The following is a 22,819-nucleotide window of genomic DNA, read 5'->3' as shown; positions in this document are numbered from 1 at the left end:
TAAAGTGCACAGAGCTGATAGTTTGTTTGACCCAAAAGTTCAATTTGGTTTCCGTCCGGGCCACGGTACTGAGACCGCTCTGGTCACCATTATGGACAATCTTCGGATGCGGGCAGACAAGGGAGAATCTTCTGTCTTAGTATTACTTGATATGTCGGCCGCATTCAACACGGTGAACCATGCAGTACTGTTGGAGAGATTAGAAAGGATAGGCATAAAAGGATGCGCTCTGCAATGGCTACGTTCGGATCTCACTGGAAGGCAACAGGTGGTGTCACTGCCTCCATATGAGGCAGGCCAGTCTCTAGTAGCGCATGGGGTTCCGCAGGGGTTGGAGATAAGTCCCATCCTCTTTAACATCTATCTTCTCCCCCTACTCTCTTTGATCAAGTCCTTCGATATCGACCTGGTCAATTATGCAGACGACACCCAACTGGTGTTTTCCCTGAATGGGAAAGGAGTGGTATCGCTGGACACGTTTCAAGAGTGTGTGCACCAGACTGCAGGCTGGCTCAAGCAGAACTCTTTACAATTCAACAGGGTGAAAACTGAGGTGCTTTTCTTTCCTTCCTCCAGTGTGCACCAATTGCTAATCCCAGTGTTTAAGCTTACCCCAGAGGACGACCCCCTTGATTCCGGTCAAAACTGTACGTAACCTGGGGATACAACTGGAGGGCATTCTCCAGATGGAATCCCAGGTAAATAAAAAGGCCAATGTTTGCTTTGTGCTGCTGAGAATGCTACGACAGATCCTCCCGCTCTTGCCCAAGGACACCCGCTCATTGGTGGTACAGAGTGTAATTCTCAGCAGACTGGACTACTGTAATGCTCTGTATTTGGGAGCCCCACAGTACATCATACAGAGATTACAGTGAGTCCAGTCTATGGCTGCTAAATTGGCCCTGAATAGGCAGCGTAGGACGTCTACGACCACAGCTCTGAGAGATCTGAATTGGTTGCCTATGAAAGAGAGAATCCGCTTTAAGTCCCTGTGTATAGTGTACAAAGCGGCATATAGCATGGGCCCCATTCCATTACGGGAAAGATTCTCCTGCTATAATCCGGGTAGGCAGATTCGCTCCTCCAATGTGAACTTGATAAAGACCCTTGGCTTTAAAAGAGCTAGGATAGGTGGCCGTGGCCCAACTCTGGAATGACCTTCCCCAGCCCATCAGACAGGCCCACTCGTTAACCAGGTTAAGAAAGCTGGTGAAAACCAGGCTGTTCCCAAGGGGGGATATTTAGCTCCTTTGCTGCATTGGTGGTATGGTTCTACTGTCTTACCATCTGAAGTTCAAGCACCAGGATACCCGTAGGGTGACAGCTTTGCGCCTTACAAATGTTCAATACAATACAATACAAAAAGTTGTCATCCTATGGAACTTATGTAGGATGAAATTTGGTGCTCTTTAACCCACAGAAGAATAACACCATGAAGCAATGAGTAACAGTTTAAAGCAGCTGAGATTTCCTGGTAGCACATGAACCCAATCCAGAACATTACTTCACACTATGTTACTTATGGATTAAGAATCAATGTGATCAATAACTTTATTTACAGAAATTGCAGGCAATTAGTAATGCATATAAGATGCGAGTAAATGATTGTCAATCTGACTATTGTAGAATGAGACGAGTGTGTGTGTGGCAGGGCCTTCTTGGTAATACACACCTTACAGGATGCAAGTGAGGCTTGGTTGTATGTCAAAGGCAGAGCACCCACTCTTTGGAGTGTGTGTGTGTGTGTGTGAAGCTTAGGGACTAGAAAGCTAATATTCTGACATAAGAGTGGGAAGTCACGGAAAACTATGGTACGACCACTCATGCAGGATGGCTAAGAGAAACCTATTGCTTGCCATCAAAAGTAAATCAAAAGAAGAAGTTAAACTTGCAAGGGAGGCATACAAATGTGCCCAAAAAACATCAAAAAAACTATGGGAGGAGTCGATCTGGGCTGAAATGCTAGCTGCTGCAAAAATTAATGACAATGTTGGCTTTTGGAGGCTGGTGGCAAATGAGGGGCACGCAGGCAAAGCTGTGAAAGACATGTTCTTGGACGAAATGACATGGGTGACCCATTTCACATCCCTCTACAAACAATATGATGGTGATAACAACAAGATCCTATGGTCTCCTCCTCCTACTGAACCCCTTAACTTTACACTGGAGGAAACAATAAGGGCGATTAATGAATTAAAAAACACTAAAGCACCAGGCCCTGATAAAATACCGGGGGACCTATATAAACACGATATTGGGGTTTGGGCCCCTTATGTGAACCGTTTGTTTAATGTTTTGTCCACAAATTGTTGCTTTCCAGATAGCTGGCGTGCAGCGGAAGTTGTGTTAATCTTCAAAAAGGGGAATAGACTGATACCTTCTAATTATAGACCAATTAGTGTTATGGACACGCTGCAAAAACTATATGCCAAACACTTGTTGTTTCGGATCAACGACTGGCTGGAAGATTCCAAAATAATCTCCAAATTCCAAGCTGGGTTTAGGAGTAAGACCAGCACCATAGATCAAATATTTAGATTCTGTTGTTTGATCTGGAAGTACGTGCATTTTAGGAAAGGTCATCTGTACGTAGCTTTCGTTGACCTGAGAGCTGCATTCGATCTTGTTCCTCGCAGCTTGCTCTGGAAAACGTTAAGTGAAGTAGGCTTACCAGGGTGCCTTTTAGCACAAATAGTTGAGCTGCATGGTGAAAACTATGCAAACATCAGGTGGGGTCCAAATGGTGAGCTGACGCGCAACATTCCGATTGAACGTGGGGTTCGCCAGGGGTGCGTCTTGGCCCCTACCTTGTTTTCTCTGTTTGTTAACGATGTCCCAGACTATTTGAACGGTTGTATCAATGACTCCCCGCAGCTCAATGGAGAAAGGGTGCCTGCGTTGCTCTTCGCAGACGATACCATTCTCATATCTCAGACCAAGAAGGGACTCCAGGCACTCCTTAACTCCTTTAGCCGATACTGCACGACAAAGGGTTTGGAAATTAATGCAGATAAAACTAAATGTATGGCATTAAATCCCAGTAAACCAGACAGAGGGTTCTTGACCTTGAACAGCCAGAAATTAGGAACTGTGGAAAACTTTTCTTATCTGGGTGTTGCACTTGATTCGAAACTAAGTTGGAAAGCCCAAATTGAGAAAAGTAAGATATCATATGCCCACAATGTTAAACCTATCATATGTAAACTGAACGCTAGCACAAGTAAGAGTGTAACCCCTGTTTTAGAACTTTTTAAATTCAAAATTCAATCTGCTGTGTTGTATGGAGCGGAGATATGGGGACCTTGGGCAAAAGATAGTTTTCAGGGCTTGGACAACAAATTCATGAGATCCATTGTAAGGGTCCCAAATAGTACACCTTTAATACCCCTCCAGCTTGACCTGAACTTTAAAAGAACAGATTATTTTGCCATTTTAAGACCATTAATATTTTGGGTTAGGTTATGGACCACCCCAGAACTGGTAGAGTATAGAAATGGTCTACAAGAACTGTTGAACCTTGATTCTTTTAATTCCATCCAGTGGCTTGTGCATATCAAAAAATGGTTTACACTCCTGGGCCTATACTCAATGTGGGAGACTCCTGATAATTTGCCAGCCTCTTCTAAACTAATAGTTAAGCGAGCCTTCTGGTCTCACATGAGTGACAAACTGGTAGATGGAAGTAGAGTTGGGTCCGCAGTTCAAGATTTTCTATCATTCAAGGATGAATTTCGCTTTGAATCATTCTTGGATGAAATAGAGCCACCTATTGCAAAGTCCCTTTATTTGAAGTTCAGATATGGGATACTTATGCTGAACTATAATACAGAACGATGGTCACAAAAAAGACTGGGAGAATTGAATGTTAAAAGCGGGTGTTGCCCCATGTGTCTAAACGCCTGTATGGAGAATGAGGTTCATATGCTTTTTATATGTAGTGCCTACACGAAGGCTCGAAAGAAATGGTTAAAACCCATGTGTACCCTTCTAGGAACCAGATCCTGTTCTATAGCTTATAGGATCATGAAAAGCAATTCAACTCAGTATATTGTATTTAGCATAAGTAGGTTCCTCTACTCTGTTTACATTACTCGTAGGAAACATGGTCAGGTACTCTGAGCAGGACCTCTGCATACGTTTACAAAAGTTTGTAGCAAAAATGAATTATCTTTTAAAAGGAGGTTGTAAAAATCATTTCTAACAATATTTTTAAATTTATTGACTTGAATTGTTGTTATGTATGCTGTTACGATCTTTTACTTTTTAATGTGTATATGTGTCTTTTATGGCCAAAACTGGCCGAAATAAAGAATAAATAAATTAAAAAAAATATTCTGACTAGTGTTGCTAAGTCTGTGTGTGCACGATTGCCATATCATTTTCAGACATTTTCAGAGCTGCAAGTTTACTTTAGTTGTGCTAAGTTTACTTTAGGTGTGCTAACAAAAGAAGAGCATTAAACGTTTACATTGTCTGAGAGCTAAAGAGTCAACCCAATCTTGCACACATCAGGTTTGGAAGAAAGTAGAAATGGCAATATTTTAGTGCCATGTATGTGCTTTTAAAACAGAGGCATTGCTAATGTTTAGGATCGAGTATACATTTCTCCTCCCCTCACACATAAAATCTTTGGAGAAAAAGGTATAAAGGGTAACACAAATGTAGGTGTGGCAGATATGAAGACTGATTGTTAAGGGTAGATGCCAAAGTACCAGTCTCCAACAGCAGACCTGATAGCTTTCTGAGGTATGTGGGGATATGTATGTGTTGTACCCAGATCTGTGACTGGGGGTGAATGTTTTTCCATTGTGCAACATTCCGTCCATCATCTTGTGTGTTTGCTGTTCACCCTATGTGGGAAGGGTATGCCCAGACGTGGGTCCCGTGCTCACTAAGTCACTGGAGTCAAGCTATCCTGGCTGAACACGGCTGATAGCCAGAAACCGGTCCTCGGATGCTTGATTCCGGTCCAGGGAAGACATGGCTTGGCAGCTCGGTCTGAACTGTTTCCATGAGGCACAGGGTCAAGACTGATTTTCATAAGGCCATGTCTGAACTGGGGTGGCTTGGTGAGCAAAATATCAAAGAATTAAACCCAGATCTGTGACTGGGGGTAAATGTTTTTCCATTGTGCAACATTCCAACCATCATCTTGTGTGTTTTGCTGTTCACCCTAGGTGGGAAGGGTATGCCCAGACGTGGGTATGGTGCTCACTAAGCCAATGGAGTCAGGCTATCCAGGCTGAAGACGACTGATAGCCAGAAACCGGTCCTAGGATGCTTCATTCCGGTCCAGGGAAGACATGGCTTGGCAGTTCGGGCTGGACTGTTCCCATGACACACAGGGTCAAGACTGATTTGCATAAGGCCATGTCTGAACTGGGGTGGCTTGGTGAGCAAAATAACGATGGATTAAACCCAGATCTGTGACTGGGGGTGAATGTTTTTCCATTGTGCAACATTCCGTCCATCGTCTTGTGTGTTTTGCTGTTCACCCTATGTGGGAAGGGTATGCCCAGACGTGGGTCCCATGCTCACTAAGCCACTGGAGTCAAGCTATCCTGGCTGAAGACGGCTGATAGCCAGAAACCAGTCCTCGGATGCTTGATTCTGGTCCAGGGAAGACATGGTTTGGCAGTTCAGGCTGGACTGTTCCCATGAGGCACAGGGTAAAGACTGATTTGCATATGGCCATGTCTGAACTGGGGTGGCTTGGTGAGCAAAATAACGATGGATTAAACCCAGATGTGTGACTCGGGGTGACTGTTTTTACATTGTGCAACATTTTGTCCATCATCTTGTGTGTTTTTCTGTTCACCCTATGTGGGAAGGGTATGCCCAGACGTGGGTCCCGTGCTCACTAAGCCACAGGAGTCAAGCTATCTTGGCTGAGGACGGCTGATAGCCAGAAACCAGTCCTAGGATGCTTCATTCCGGTCCAGGGAAGACATGGCTTGGCAGTTCGGGCTGGACTGTTCCCATGACGCACAGGGTCAAGACTGATTTGCATAAGGCCATGTCTGAACTGGGGTGGCTTGGTGAGCAAAATAACGATGGATTAAACCCAGATCTGTGACTGGGGGTGAATGTTTTTCCATTGTGCAACATTCTGTCCATCATCTTGTGTGTTTTGCTGTTCACCGTATTTGGGAAGGGTATGCCCAGACGTGGGTCCCATGCTCACTAAGCCACTGGAGTCAATCTATCCTGGCTGAAGACGGCTGATAGCCAGAAACCAGTCCTGGGATGCTTGATTCTGGTCCAGGGAAGATATGGTTTGGCAGTTCAGGCTGGACTGTTCCCATGAGGCACAGGGTAAAGACTGATTTGCATATGGCCATGTCTGAACTGGGGTGGCTTGGTGAGCAAAATAACGATGGATTAAACCCAGATGTGTGACTGGGGGTGACTGTTTTTCCATTGTGCAACATTCTGTCTATCATCTTGTGTGTTTTTCTGTTCACCCTATGTGGGAAGGGTATGCTCAGATGTGGGTCCCGTGCTCACTAAGCCACTGGAGTCAAGCTATCTTGGCTGAGGACGGCTGATAGCCAGAAACCGGTCCTAGGATGCTTGATTCCGGTCCAGGGAAGACATGGCTTAGCAGTTCGGGCTGGACTGTTCCCATGAGGCGCAGGGTCAATACTGATTTGCATATGGACATGTCTGAACTGGGGTGGCTTGGGGAGCAAAATAACGATGGATTAAACCCAGATCTGTGACTGGGGGGTGAATGTTTTTCCATTGTGTAACATTCCGTCCATCATCTTGTGGGTTTTGCTGTTCACCCTATGTGGGAAGGGTATGCCCAGATGTGGGTCCCGTGCTCACTAAGCCACTGGAGTCAAGCTATCCTGGCTGAAGACGGCTGATAGCCAGAAACCGGTCCTAGGATGCTTGATTCCCATCCAGGGAAGACATGGCTTTGCAGTTCGGGCTGGACTGTTCCTATGAGGCACATGGTCAAGACTGATTTACATATGGCCATGTCTGAACTGGGGTGACTTGGTGAGCAAAATAACGATGGATTAAACCCAGATCTGTGACTGGGGTGAATGCTTTGCTATTGTGCAACATTCCGTCCATCATCTTGTGTGTTTTGCTGTTCACCCTATGTGGGAAGGGTATGCCCAGACGTGTGTCCCGTGCTCACTAAGCCACCGGAGTCAAGCTATCCTGGCTGAAGACGGCTGATAGCCAGAAACCGGTCCTAAGATGCTTGATTCCCGTCCAGGGAAGACATGGCTTTGCAGTTCAGGCTGGACTGTTCCCATGAGGCACAGGGTCAAGACTGATTTGCATATGGCCATGTCTGAACTGGCGTGACTTGGTGAGCAAAATAACGATGGATTAAACCCAGATCTGTGACTGGGGGTGAATGTTTTTCCATTGTGCAACATTCTGTCCATCATCTTGTGTGTTTGCTGTTCACCCTATGTGGGAGGGTATGCCCAGACGTGGGTCCCATGCTCACTAAGCCACTGGAGTCAAGCTATCCTGGCTGAAGACGGCTGATAGCCAGAAACCAGTCCTGGGATGCTTGATTCTGGTCCAGGGAAGACATGGTTTGGCAGTTCAGGCTGGACTGTTCCCATGAGGCACAGGGTAAAGACTGATTTGCATATGGCCATGTCTGAACTGGGGTGGCTTGGTGAGCAAAATAACGATGGATTAAACCCAGATGTGTGACTCGGGGTGACTGTTTTTCCATTGTGCAACATTCTGTCTATCATCTTGTGTGTTTTTCTGTTCACCCTATGTTGGAAGGGTATGGTCAGACGTGGGTCCCGTGCTCACTAAGCCACTGGAGTCAAGCTATCTTGGCTGAGGACGGCTGATAGCCAGAAACCGGTCCTAGGATGCTTGATTCCGGTCCAGGGAAGACATGGCTTAGCAGTTCGGGCTGGACTGTTCCCATGAGGCGCAGGGTCAAGACTGATTTGCATATGGACATGTCTGAACTGGGGTGGCTTGGGGAGCAAAGTAACGATGGATTAAACCCAGATCTGTGACTGGGGGGTGAATGTTTTTCCATTGTGTAACATTCCGTCCATCATCTTGTGTGTTTTGCTGTTCACCCTATGTGGGGAGGGTATGCCCAGATGTGGGTCCCGTGCTCACTAAGCCACTGGAGTCAAGCTATCTTGGCTGAAGACGGCTGATAGCCAGAAACCGGTCCAAGGATGCTTGATTCCGTCCAGGGAAGACATGGCTTTGCAGTTCGGGCTGGACTGTTCCCATGAGGCACAGGGTCAAGACTGATTTGCATATGGCCATGTCTGAGCTGGGGTGACTTGGTGAGCAAAATAACGATGGATTAAACCCAGATCTGTGACTGGGGGTGAATGTTTTTCCATTGTGCAACATTCCGTCCATCATCTTGTGTGTTTTGCTGTTCACCCTATGTCGGAAGGGTATGCCCAGACGTGGGTCCCATGCTCACTAAGCCACAGGAGTCAAGCTATCCTGGCTGAAGACGGCTGATAGCCAGAAACCAGTCCTGGGATGCTTGATTCTGGTCCAGGGAAGACATGGTTTGGCAGTTCAGGCTGGACTGTTCCCATGAGGCATAGGGTAAAGACTGATTTGCATATGGCCATGTCTGAACTGGGGTGGCTTGGTGAGCAAAATATCAAAGGATTAAACCCAGATCTGTGACTGGGGGTAAATGTTTTTCCATTGTGCAACATTCCATCCATCATCTTGTGTGTTTTGCTGTTCACCCTAGGTGGGAAGGGTATGCCCAGACGTGGGTATGGTGCTCACTAAGCCAATGGAGTCAGGCTATCCAGGCTGAAGACGACTGATAGCCAGAAACCGGTCCTAGGATGCTTCATTCCGGTCCAGGGAAGACATGGCTTGGCAGTTCGGGCTGGACTGTTCCCATGACACACAGGGTCAAGACTGATTTGCATAAGGCCATGTCTGAACTGGGGTGGCTTGGTGAGCAAAATAACGATGGATTAAACCCAGATCTGTGACTGGGGGTGAATGTTTTTCCATTGTGCAACATTCCGTCCATCGTCTTGTGTGTTTTGCTGTTCACCCTATGTGGGAAGGGTATGCCCAGACGTGGGTCCCATGCTCACTAAGCCACTGGAGTCAAGCTATCCTGGCTGAAGACGGCTGATAGCCAGAAACCAGTCCTGGGATGCTTGATTCTGGTCCAGGGAAGACATGGTTTGGCAGTTCAGGCTGGACTGTTCCCATGAGGCACAGGGTAAAGACTGATTTGCATATGGCCATGTCTGAACTGGGGTGGCTTGGTGAGCAAAATAACGATGGATTAAACCCAGATGTGTGACTCGGGGTGACTGTTTTTACATTGTGCAACATTTTGTCCATCATCTTGTGTGTTTTTCTGTTCACCCTATGTGGGAAGGGTATGCCCAGACGTGGGTCCCGTGCTCACTAAGCCACAGGAGTCAAGCTATCTTGGCTGAGGACGGCTGATAGCCAGAAACCAGTCCTAGGATGCTTCATTCCGGTCCAGGGAAGACATGGCTTGGCAGTTCGGGCTGGACTGTTCCCATGACGCACAGGGTCAAGACTGATTTGCATAAGGCCATGTCTGAACTGGGGTGGCTTGGTGAGCAAAATAACGATGGATTAAACCCAGATCTGTGACTGGGGGTGAATGTTTTTCCATTGTGCAACATTCTGTCCATCATCTTGTGTGTTTTGCTGTTCACCCTATTTGGGAAGGGTATGCCCAGACGTGGGTCCCATGCTCACTAAGCCACTGGAGTCAATCTATCCTGGCTGAAGACGGCTGATAGCCAGAAACCAGTCCTGGGATGCTTGATTCTGGTCCAGGGAAGATATGGTTTGGCAGTTCAGGCTGGACTGTTCCCATGAGGCACAGGGTAAAGACTGATTTGCATATGGCCATGTCTGAACTGGGATGGCTTGGTGAGCAAAATAACGATGGATTAAACCCAGATGTGTGACTCGGGGTGACTGTTTTTCCATTGTGCAACATTCTGTCTATCATCTTGTGTGTTTTTCTGTTCACCCTATGTGGGAAGGGTATGCTCAGATGTGGGTCCCGTGCTCACTAAGCCACTGGAGTCAAGCTATCTTGGCTGAGGACGGCTGATAGCCAGAAACCGGTCCTAGGATGCTTGATTCCGGTCCAGGGAAGACATGGCTTAGCAGTTCGGGCTGGACTGTTCCCATGAGGCGCAGGGTCAATACTGATTTGCATATGGACATGTCTGAACTGGGGTGGCTTGGGGAGCAAAATAACGATGGATTAAACCCAGATCTGTGACTGGGGGGTGAATGTTTTTCCATTGTGTAACATTCCGTCCATCATCTTGTGGGTTTTGCTGTTCACCCTATGTGGGAAGGGTATGCCCAGATGTGGGTCCCGTGCTCACTAAGCCACTGGAGTCAAGCTATCTTGGCTGAAGACGGCTGATAGCCAGAAACCGGTCCTAGGATGCTTGATTCTGTCCAGGAAAGACATGGCTTTGCAGTTCGGGCTGGACTGTTCCCATGAGGCACAGGGTCAAGACTGATTTGCATATGGCCATGTCTGAGCTGGGGTGACTTGGTGAGCAAAATAACGATGGATTAAACCCAGATCTGTGACTGGGGGTGAATGTTTTTCCATTGTGCAACATTCCGTCCATCATCTTGTGTGTTTTGCTGTTCACCCTATGTGGGAAAGGTATGCCCAGACGTGGGTCCCATGCTCACTAAGCCACTGGAGTCAAGCTATCCTGGCTGAAGACGGCTGATAGCCAGAAACCGGTCCTAGGATGCTTGATTCCCGTCCAGGGAAGACATGGCTTTGCAGTTCGGGCTGGACTGTTCCCATGAGGCACATGGTCAAGACTGATTTACATATGGCCATGTCTGAACTGGGGTGACTTGGTGAGCAAAATAACGATGGATTAAACCCAGATCTGTGACTGGGGTGAATGCTTTGCTATTGTGCAACATTCCGTCCATCATCTTGTGTGTTTTGCTGTTCACCCTATGTGGGAAGGGTATGCCCAGACGTGTGTCCCGTGCTCACTAAGCCACCGGAGTCAAGCTATCCTGGCTGAAGACGGCTGATAGCCAGAAACCGGTCCTAAGATGCTTGATTCCCGTCCAGGGAAGACATGGCTTTGCAGTTCAGGCTGGACTGTTCCCATGAGGCACAGGGTCAAGACTGATTTGCATATGGCCATGTCTGAACTGGCGTGACTTGGTGAGCAAAATAACGATGGATTAATCCCAGATCTGTGACTGGGGGTGAATGTTTTTCCATTGTGCAACATTCTGTCCATCATCTTGTGTGTCTGCTGTTCACCCTATGTGGGAGGGTATGCCCAGACGTGGGTCCCATGCTCACTAAGCCACTGGAGTCAAGCTATCCTGGCTGAAGACGGCTGATAGCCAGAAACCAGTCCTGGGATGCTTGATTCTGGTCCAGGGAAGACATGGTTTGGCAGTTCAGGCTGGACTGTTCCCATGAGGCACAGGGTAAAGACTGATTTGCATATGGCCATGTCTGAACTGGGGTGGCTTGGTGAGCAAAATAACGATGGATTAAACCCAGATGTGTGACTCGGGGTGACTGTTTTTCCATTGTGCAACATTCTGTCTATCATCTTGTGTGTTTTTCTGTTCACCCTATGTTGGAAGGGTATGGTCAGACGTGGGTCCCGTGCTCACTAAGCCACTGGAGTCAAGCTATCTTGGCTGAGGACGGCTGATAGCCAGAAACCGGTCCTAGGATGCTTGATTCCGGTCCAGGGAAGACATGGCTTAGCAGTTCGGGCTGGACTGTTCCCATGAGGCGCAGGGTCAAGACTGATTTGCATATGGACATGTCTGAACTGGGGTGGCTTGGGGAGCAAAGTAACGATGGATTAAACCCAGATCTGTGACTGGGGGGTGAATGTTTTTCCATTGTGTAACATTCCGTCCATCATCTTGTGTGTTTTGCTGTTCACCCTATGTGGGAAGGGTATGCCCAGATGTGGGTCCCGTGCTCACTAAGCCACTGGAGTCAAGCTATCTTGGCTGAAGACGGCTGATAGCCAGAAACCGGTCCAAGGATGCTTGATTCCGTCCAGGGAAGACATGGCTTTGCAGTTCGGGCTGGACTGTTCCCATGAGGCACAGGGTCAAGACTGATTTGCATATGGCCATGTCTGAGCTGGGGTGACTTGGTGAGCAAAATAACGATGGATTAAACCCAGATCTGTGACTGGGGGTGAATGTTTTTCCATTGTGCAACATTCCGTCCATCATCTTGTGTGTTTTGCTGTTCACCCTATGTGGGAAGGGTATGCCCAGACGTGGGTCCCATGCTCACTAAGCCACAGGAGTCAAGCTATCCTGGCTGAAGACGGCTGATAGCCAGAAACCAGTCCTGGGAAACTTGATTCTGGTCCAGGGAAGACATGGTTTGGCAGTTCAGGCTGGACTGTTCCCATGAGGCATAGGGTAAAGACTGATTTGCATATGGCCATGTCTGAACTGGGGTGGCTTGGTGAGCAAAATAACGATGGATTAAACCCAGATGTGTGACTCGGGGTGACTGTTTTTACATTGTGCAACATTTTGTCCATCATCTTGTGTGTTTTTCTGTTCACCCTATGTGGGAAGGGTATGCCCAGACGTGGGTCCCGTGCTCACTAAGCCACAGGAGTCAAGCTATCTTGGCTGAGGATGGCTGATAGCCAGAAACCAGTCCTAGGATGCTTCATTCCGGTCCAGGGAAGACATGGCTTGGCAGTTCGGGCTGGACTGTTCCCATGACGCACAGGGTCAAGACTGATTTGCATAAGGCCATGTCTGAACTGGGGTGGCTTGGTGAGCAAAATAACGATGGATTAAACCCAGATCTGTGACTTGGGGTGAATGTTTTTCCATTGTGCAACATTCTGTCCATCATCTTGTGTGTTTTGCTGTTCACCCTATTTGGGAAGGGTATGCCCAGACGTGGGTCCCATGCTCACTAAGCCACTGGAGTCAATCTATCCTGGCTGAAGACGGCTGATAGCCAGAAACCAGTCCTGGGATGCTTGATTCTGGTCCAGGGAAGATATGGTTTGGCAGTTCAGGCTGGACTGTTCCCATGAGGCACAGGGTAAAGACTGATTTGCATATGGCCATGTCTGAACTGGGGTGGCTTGGTGAGCAAAATAACGATGGATTAAACCCAGATGTGTGACTCGGGGTGACTGTTTTTCCATTGTGAAACATTCTGTCTATCATCTTGTGTGTTTTTCTGTTCACCCTATGTTGGAAGGGTATGCTCAGACGTGGGTCCCTTGCTCACTAAGACACTGGAGTCAAGCTATCTTGGCTGAGGACGGCTGATAGCCAGAAACCGGTCCTAGGATGCTTGATTCCGGTCCAGGGAAGACATGGCTTAGCAGTTCGGGCTGGACTGTTCCCATGAGGCGCAGGGTCAAGACTGATTTGCATATGGACATGTCTGAACTGGGGTGGCTTGGGGAGCAAAATAACGATGGATTAAACCCAGATCTGTGACTGGGGGGTGAATGTTTTTCCATTGTGTAACATTCCGTCCATCATCTTGTGTGTTTTGCTGTTCACCCTATGTGGGAAGGGTATGCCCAGATGTGGGTCCCGTGCTCACTAAGCCACTGGAGTCAAGCTATCTTGGCTGAAGATGGCTGATAGCCAGAAACCGGTCCTGGGATGCTTGATTCTGGTCCAGGGAAGATATGGTTTGGCAGTTCAGGCTGGACTGTTCCCATGAGGCACAGGGTAAAGACTGATTTGCATATGGCCATGTCTGAACTGGGGTGGCTTGGTGAGCAAAATAACGATGGATTAAACCCAGATGTGTGACTCGGGGTGACTGTTTTTCCATTGTGAAACATTCTGTCTATCATCTTGTGTGTTTTGCTGTTCACCCTATGTGGGAAGGGTATGCCCAGATGTGGGTCCCGTGCTCACTAAGCCACTGGAGTCAAGCTATCTTGGCTGAAGACGGCTGATAGCCAGAAACCGGACCTAGGATGCTTGATTCCGTCCAGGGAAGACATGGCTTTGCAGTTCGGGCTGGACTGTTCCCATGAGGCACAGGGTCAAGACTGATTTGCATATGGCCATGTCTGAACTGGGGTGGCTTGGTGAGCAAAATAACAATGGATTAAACCCAGATCTGTGACTGGGGGTGAATGTTTTTCCATTGTGCAACATTCTGTCCATCATCTTGTGTGTTTTGCTGTTCACCCTATTTGGGAAGGGTATGCCCAGACGTGGGTCCCATGCTCACTAAGCCACTGGAGTCAATCTATCCTGGCTGAAGACGGCTGATAGCCAGAAACCAGTCCTGGGATGCTTGATTCTGGTCCAGGGAAGATATGGTTTGGCAGTTCAGGCTGGACTGTTCCCATGAGGCACAGGGTAAAGACTGATTTGCATATGGACATGTCTGAACTGGGGTGGCTTGGGGAGCAAAATAACGATGGATTAAACCCAGATCTGTGACTGGGGGGTGAATGTTTTTCCATTGTGTAACATTCCGTCCATCATCTTGTGGGTTTTGCTGTTCACCCTATGTGGGAAGGGTATGCCCAGATGTGGGTCCCGTGCTCACTAAGCCACTGGAGTCAAGCTATCTTGGCTGAAGACGGCTGATAGCCAGAAACCGGTCCTAGGATGCTTGATTCTGTCCAGGAAAGACATGGCTTTGCAGTTCGGGCTGGACTGTTCCCATGAGGCACAGGGTCAAGACTGATTTGCATATGGCCATGTCTGAGCTGGGGTGACTTGGTGAGCAAAATAACGATGGATTAAACCCAGATCTGTGACTGGGGGTGAATGTTTTTCCATTGTGCAACATTCCGTCCATCATCTTGTGTGTTTTGCTGTTCACCCTATGTGGGAAAGGTATGCCCAGACATGGGTCCCATGCTCACTAAGCCACTGGAGTCAAGCTATCCTGGCTGAAGACGGCTGATAGCCAGAAACCGGTCCTAGGATGCTTGATTCCCGTCCAGGGAAGACATGGCTTTGCAGTTCGGGCTGGACTGTTCCCATGAGGCACATGGTCAAGACTGATTTACATATGGCCATGTCTGAACTGGGGTGACTTGGTGAGCAAAATAACGATGGATTAAACCCAGATCTGTGACTGGGGTGAATGCTTTGCTATTGTGCAACATTCCGTCCATCATCTTGTGTGTTTTGCTGTTCACCCTATGTGGGAAGGGTATGCCCAGACGTGTGTCCCGTGCTCACTAAGCCACCGGAGTCAAGCTATCCTGGCTGAAGACGGCTGATAGCCAGAAACCGGTCCTAAGATGCTTGATTCCCGTCCAGGGAAGACATGGCTTTGCAGTTCAGGCTGGACTGTTCCCATGAGGCACAGGGTCAAGACTGATTTGCATATGGCCATGTCTGAACTGGCGTGACTTGGTGAGCAAAATAACGATGGATTAATCCCAGATCTGTGACTGGGGTGAATGTTTTTCCATTGTGCAACATTCTGTCCATCATCTTGTGTGTCTGCTGTTCACCCTATGTGGGAGGGTATGCCCAGACGTGGGTCCCATGCTCACTAAGCCACTGGAGTCAAGCTATCCTGGCTGAAGACGGCTGATAGCCAGAAACCAGTCCTGGGATGCTTGATTCTGGTCCAGGGAAGACATGGTTTGGCAGTTCAGGCTGGACTGTTCCCATGAGGCACAGGGTAAAGACTGATTTGCATATGGCCATGTCTGAACTGGGGTGGCTTGGTGAGCAAAATAACGATGGATTAAACCCAGATGTGTGACTCGGGGTGACTGTTTTTCCATTGTGCAACATTCTGTCCATCATCTTGTGTGTCTGCTGTTCACCCTATGTGGGAGGGTATGCCCAGACGTGGGTCCCATGCTCACTAAGCCACTGGAGTCAAGCTATCTTGGCTGAGGACGGCTGATAGCCAGAAACCGGTCCTAGGATGCTTGATTCCGGTCCAGGGAAGACATGGCTTAGCAGTTCGGGCTGGACTGTTCCCATGAGGCGCAGGGTCAAGACTGATTTGCATATGGACATGTCTGAACTGGGGTGGCTTGGGGAGCAAAGTAACGATGGATTAAACCCAGATCTGTGACTGGGGGGTGAATGTTTTTCCATTGTGTAACATTCCGTCCATCATCTTGTGTGTTTTGCTGTTCACCCTATGTGGGAAGGGTATGCCCAGATGTGGGTCCCGTGCTCACTAAGCCACTGGAGTCAAGCTATCTTGGCTGAAGACGGCTGATAGCCAGAAACCGGTCCAAGGATGCTTGATTCCGTCCAGGGAAGACATGGCTTTGCAGTTCGGGCTGGACTGTTCCCATGAGGCACAGGGTCAAGACTGATTTGCATATGGCCATGTCTGAGCTGGGGTGACTTGGTGAGCAAAATAACGATGGATTAAACCCAGATCTGTGACTGGGGGTGAATGTTTTTCCATTGTGCAACATTCCGTCCATCATCTTGTGTGTTTTGCTGTTCACCCTATGTGGGAAGGGTATGCCCAGACGTGGGTCCCATGCTCACTAAGCCACAGGAGTCAAGCTATCCTGGCTGAAGACGGCTGATAGCCAGAAACCAGTCCTGGGATGCTTGATTCTGGTCCAGGGAAGACATGGTTTGGCAGTTCAGGCTGGACTGTTCCCATGAGGCATAGGGTAAAGACTGATTTGCATATGGCCATGTCTGAACTGGGGTGGCTTGGTGAGCAAAATAACGATGGATTAAACCCAGATGTGTGACTCGGGGTGACTGTTTTTACATTGTGCAACATTTTGTCCATCATCTTGTGTGTTTTTCTGTTCACCCTATGTGGGAAGGGTATGCCCAGACGTGGGTCCCGTGCTCACTAAGCCACAGGAGTCAAGCTATCTTGGCTGAGGATGGCTGATAGCCAGAAACCAGTCCTAGGATGCTTCATGCCGGTCCAGGGAAGACATGGCTTGGCAGTTCGGGCTGGACTGTTCCCATGACGCACAGGGTCAAGACTGATTTGCATAAGGCCATGTCTGAACTGGGGTGGCTTGGTGAGCAAAATAACGATGGATTAAACCCAGATCTGTGACTTGGGGTGAATGTTTTTCCATTGTGCAACATTCTGTCCATCATCTTGTGTGTTTTGCTGTTCACCCTATTTGGGAAGGGTATGCCCAGACGTGGGTCCCATGCTCACTAAGCCACTGGAGTCAATCTATCCTGGCTGAAGACGGCTGATAGCCAGAAACCAGTCCTGGGATGCTTGATTCTGGTCCAGGGAAGATATGGTTTGGCAGTTCAGGCTGGACTGTTCCCATGAGGCACAGGGTAAAGACTGATTTGCATATGGCCATGTCTGAACTGGGGTGGCTTGGTGAGCAAAATAACGATGGATTAAACCCAGATGTGTGACTCGGGGTGACTGTTTTTCCATTGTGAAACATTCTGTCTATCATCTTGTGTGTTTTTCTGTTCACCCTATGTTGGAAGGTTATGCTCAGACGTGGGTCCCTTGCTCACTAAGACACTGGAGTCAAGCTATCTTGGCTGAGGACGGCTGATAGCCAGAAACCGGTCCTAGGATGCTTGATTCCGGTCCAGGGAAGACATGGCTTAGCAGTTCGGGCTGGACTGTTCCCATGAGGCGCAGGGTCAAGACTGATTTGCATATGGACATGTCTGAACTGGGGTGGCTTGGGGAGCAAAGTAACGATGGATTAAACCCAGATCTGTGACTGGGGGGTGAATGTTTTTCCATTGTGTAACATTCCGTCCATCATCTTGTGTGTTTTGCTGTTCACCCTATGTGGGAAGGGTATGCCCAGATGTGGGTCCCGTGCTCACTAAGCCACTGGAGTCAAGCTATCTTGGCTGAAGACGGCTGATAGCCAGAAACCGGTCCAAGGATGCTTGATTCCGTCCAGGGAAGACATGGCTTTGCAGTTCGGGCTGGACTGTTCCCATGAGGCACAGGGTCAAGACTGATTTGCATATGGCCATGTCTGAGCTGGGGTGACTTGGTGAGCAAAATAACGATGGATTAAACCCAGATCTGTGACTGGGGGTGAATGTTTTTCCATTGTGCAACATTCCGTCCATCATCTTGTGTGTTTTGCTGTTCACCCTATGTGGGAAGGGTATGCCCAGACGTGGGTCCCATGCTCACTAAGCCACAGGAGTCAAGCTATCCTGGCTGAAGACGGCTGATAGCCAGAAACCAGTCCTGGGATGCTTGATTCTGGTCCAGGGAAGACATGGTTTGGCAGTTCAGGCTGGACTGTTCCCATGAGGCATAGGGTAAAGACTGATTTGCATATGGCCATGTCTGAACTGGGGTGGCTTGGTGAGCAAAATAACGATGGATTAAACCCAGATGTGTGACTCGGGGTGACTGTTTTTACATTGTGCAACATTTTGTCCATCATCTTGTGTGTTTTTCTGTTCACCCTATGTGGGAAGGGTATGCCCAGACGTGGGTCCCGTGCTCACTAAGCCACAGGAGTCAAGCTATCTTGGCTGAGGATGGCTGATAGCCAGAAACCAGTCCTAGGATGCTTCATGCCGGTCCAGGGAAGACATGGCTTGGCAGTTCGGGCTGGACTGTTCCCATGACGCACAGGGTCAAGACTGATTTGCATAAGGCCATGTCTGAACTGGGGTGGCTTGGTGAGCAAAATAACGATGGATTAAACCCAGATCTGTGACTTGGGGTGAATGTTTTTCCATTGTGCAACATTCTGTCCATCATCTTGTGTGTTTTGCTGTTCACCCTATTTGGGAAGGGTATGCCCAGACGTGGGTCCCATGCTCACTAAGCCACTGGAGTCAATCTATCCTGGCTGAAGACGGCTGATAGCCAGAAACCAGTCCTGGGATGCTTGATTCTGGTCCAGGGAAGATATGGTTTGGCAGTTCAGGCTGGACTGTTCCCATGAGGCACAGGGTAAAGACTGATTTGCATATGGCCATGTCTGAACTGGGGTGGCTTGGTGAGCAAAATAACGATGGATTAAACCCAGATGTGTGACTCGGGGTGACTGTTTTTCCATTGTGAAACATTCTGTCTATCATCTTGTGTGTTTTTCTGTTCACCCTATGTTGGAAGGTTATGCTCAGACGTGGGTCCCTTGCTCACTAAGACACTGGAGTCAAGCTATCTTGGCTGAGGACGGCTGATAGCCAGAAACCGGTCCTAGGATGCTTGATTCCGGTCCAGGGAAGACATGGCTTAGCAGTTCGGGCTGGACTGTTCCCATGAGGCGCAGGGTCAAGACTGATTTGCATATGGACATGTCTGAACTGGGGTGGCTTGGGGAGCAAAGTAACGATGGATTAAACCCAGATCTGTGACTGGGGGGTGAATGTTTTTCCATTGTGTAACATTCCGTCCATCATCTTGTGTGTTTTGCTGTTCACCCTATGTGGGAAGGGTATGCCCAGATGTGGGTCCCGTGCTCACTAAGCCACTGGAGTCAAGCTATCTTGGCTGAAGACGGCTGATAGCCAGAAACCGGTCCAAGGATGCTTGATTCCGTCCAGGGAAGACATGGCTTTGCAGTTCGGGCTGGACTGTTCCCATGAGGCACAGGGTCAAGACTGATTTGCATATGGCCATGTCTGAGCTGGGGTGACTTGGTGAGCAAAATAACGATGGATTAAACCCAGATCTGTGACTGGGGGTGAATGTTTTTCCATTGTGCAACATTCCGTCCATCATCTTGTGTGTTTTGCTGTTCACCCTATGTGGGAAGGGTATGCCCAGACGTGGGTCCCATGCTCACTAAGCCACAGGAGTCAAGCTATCCTGGCTGAAGACGGCTGATAGCCAGAAACCAGTCCTGGGATGCTTGATTCTGGTCCAGGGAAGACATGGTTTGGCAGTTCAGGCTGGACTGTTCCCATGAGGCATAGGGTAAAGACTGATTTGCATATGGCCATGTCTGAACTGGGGTGGCTTGGTGAGCAAAATAACGATGGATTAAACCCAGATGTGTGACTCGGGGTGACTGTTTTTACATTGTGCAACATTTTGTCCATCATCTTGTGTGTTTTTCTGTTCACCCTATGTGGGAAGGGTATGCCCAGACGTGGGTCCCGTGCTCACTAAGCCACAGGAGTCAAGCTATCTTGGCTGAGGATGGCTGATAGCCAGAAACCAGTCCTAGGAGGCTTCATTCCGGTCCAGGGAAGACATGGCTTGGCAGTTCGGGCTGGACTGTTCCCATGACGCACAGGGTCAAGACTGATTTGCATAAGGCCATGTCTGAACTGGGGTGGCTTGGTGAGCAAAATAACGATGGATTAAACCCAGATCTGTGACTTGGGGTGAATGTTTTTCCATTGTGCAACATTCTGTCCATCATCTTGTGTGTTTTGCTGTTCACCCTATTTGGGAAGGGTATGCCCAGACGTGGGTCCCATGCTCACTAAGCCACTGGAGTCAATCTATCCTGGCTGAAGACGGCTGATAGCCAGAAACCAGTCCTGGGATGCTTGATTCTGGTCCAGGGAAGATATGGTTTGGCAGTTCAGGCTGGACTGTTCCCATGAGGCACAGGGTAAAGACTGATTTGCATATGGCCATGTCTGAACTGGGGTGGCTTGGGGAGCAAAGTAACGATGGATTAAACCCAGATCTGTGACTGGGGGGTGAATGTTTTTCCATTGTGTAACATTCTGTCCATCATCTTGTGTGTTTTGCTGTTCACCCTATTTGGGAAGGGTATGCCCAGACGTGGGTCCCATGCTCACTAAGCCACTGGAGTCAAGCTATCTTGGCTGAGGACGGCTGATAGCCAGAAACCGGTCCTAGGATGCTTGATTCCGGTCCAGGGAAGACATGGCTTAGCAGTTCGGGCTGGACTGTTCCCATGAGGCGCAGGGTCAAGACTGATTTGCATATGGACATGTCTGAACTGGGGTGGCTTGGGGAGCAAAGTAACGATGGATTAAACCCAGATCTGTGACTGGGGGGTGAATGTTTTTCCATTGTGTAACATTCCGTCCATCATCTTGTGTGTTTTGCTGTTCACCCTATGTGGGAAGGGTATGCCCAGATGTGGGTCCCGTGCTCACTAAGCCACTGGAGTCAAGCTATCTTGGCTGAAGACGGCTGATAGCCAGAAACCGGTCCAAGGATGCTTGATTCCGTCCAGGGAAGACATGGCTTTGCAGTTCGGGCTGGACTGTTCCCATGAGGCACAGGGTCAAGACTGATTTGCATATGGCCATGTCTGAGCTGGGGTGACTTGGTGAGCAAAATAACGATGGATTAAACCCAGATCTGTGACTGGGGGTGAATGTTTTTCCATTGTGCAACATTCCGTCCATCATCTTGTGTGTTTTGCTGTTCACCCTATGTGGGAAGGGTATGCCCAGACGTGGGTCCCATGCTCACTAAGCCACAGGAGTCAAGCTATCCTGGCTGAAGACGGCTGATAGCCAGAAACCAGTCCTGGGATGCTTGATTCTGGTCCAGGGAAGACATGGTTTGGCAGTTCAGGCTGGACTGTTCCCATGAGGCATAGGGTAAAGACTGATTTGCATATGGCCATGTCTGAACTGGGGTGGCTTGGTGAGCAAAATAACGATGGATTAAACCCAGATGTGTGACTCGGGGTGACTGTTTTTACATTGTGCAACATTTTGTCCATCATCTTGTGTGTTTTTCTGTTCACCCTATGTGGGAAGGGTATGCCCAGACGTGGGTCCCGTGCTCACTAAGCCACAGGAGTCAAGCTATCTTGGCTGAGGATGGCTGATAGCCAGAAACCAGTCCTAGGATGCTTCATGCCGGTCCAGGGAAGACATGGCTTGGCAGTTCGGGCTGGACTGTTCCCATGACGCACAGGGTCAAGACTGATTTGCATAAGGCCATGTCTGAACTGGGGTGGCTTGGTGAGCAAAATAACGATGGATTAAACCCAGATCTGTGACTTGGGGTGAATGTTTTTCCATTGTGCAACATTCTGTCCATCATCTTGTGTGTTTTGCTGTTCACCCTATTTGGGAAGGGTATGCCCAGACGTGGGTCCCATGCTCACTAAGCCACTGGAGTCAATCTATCCTGGCTGAAGACGGCTGATAGCCAGAAACCAGTCCTGGGATGCTTGATTCTGGTCCAGGGAAGATATGGTTTGGCAGTTCAGGCTGGACTGTTCCCATGAGGCACAGGGTAAAGACTGATTTGCATATGGCCATGTCTGAACTGGGGTGGCTTGGTGAGCAAAATAACGATGGATTAAACCCAGATGTGTGACTCGGGGTGACTGTTTTTCCATTGTGAAACATTCTGTCTATCATCTTGTGTGTTTTTCTGTTCACCCTATGTTGGAAGGTTATGCTCAGACGTGGGTCCCTTGCTCACTAAGACACTGGAGTCAAGCTATCTTGGCTGAGGACGGCTGATAGCCAGAAACCGGTCCTAGGATGCTTGATTCCGGTCCAGGGAAGACATGGCTTAGCAGTTCGGGCTGGACTGTTCCCATGAGGCGCAGGGTCAAGACTGATTTGCATATGGACATGTCTGAACTGGGGTGGCTTGGGGAGCAAAGTAACGATGGATTAAACCCAGATCTGTGACTGGGGGGTGAATGTTTTTCCATTGTGTAACATTCCGTCCATCATCTTGTGTGTTTTGCTGTTCACCCTATGTGGGAAGGGTATGCCCAGATGTGGGTCCCGTGCTCACTAAGCCACTGGAGTCAAGCTATCTTGGCTGAAGACGGCTGATAGCCAGAAACCGGTCCAAGGATGCTTGATTCCGTCCAGGGAAGACATGGCTTTGCAGTTCGGGCTGGACTGTTCCCATGAGGCACAGGGTCAAGACTGATTTGCATATGGCCATGTCTGAGCTGGGGTG

This window comes from Lissotriton vulgaris, chromosome 5 (genome assembly GCF_964263255.1).
Source record: "Lissotriton vulgaris chromosome 5, aLisVul1.2, whole genome shotgun sequence".
In the NCBI taxonomy this organism is placed as follows: Eukaryota; Metazoa; Chordata; class Amphibia; order Caudata; family Salamandridae; genus Lissotriton; species Lissotriton vulgaris.
The sequence above is the reverse complement of the archived record's forward strand: the minus strand, read 5'-3'. Positions refer to the sequence as shown.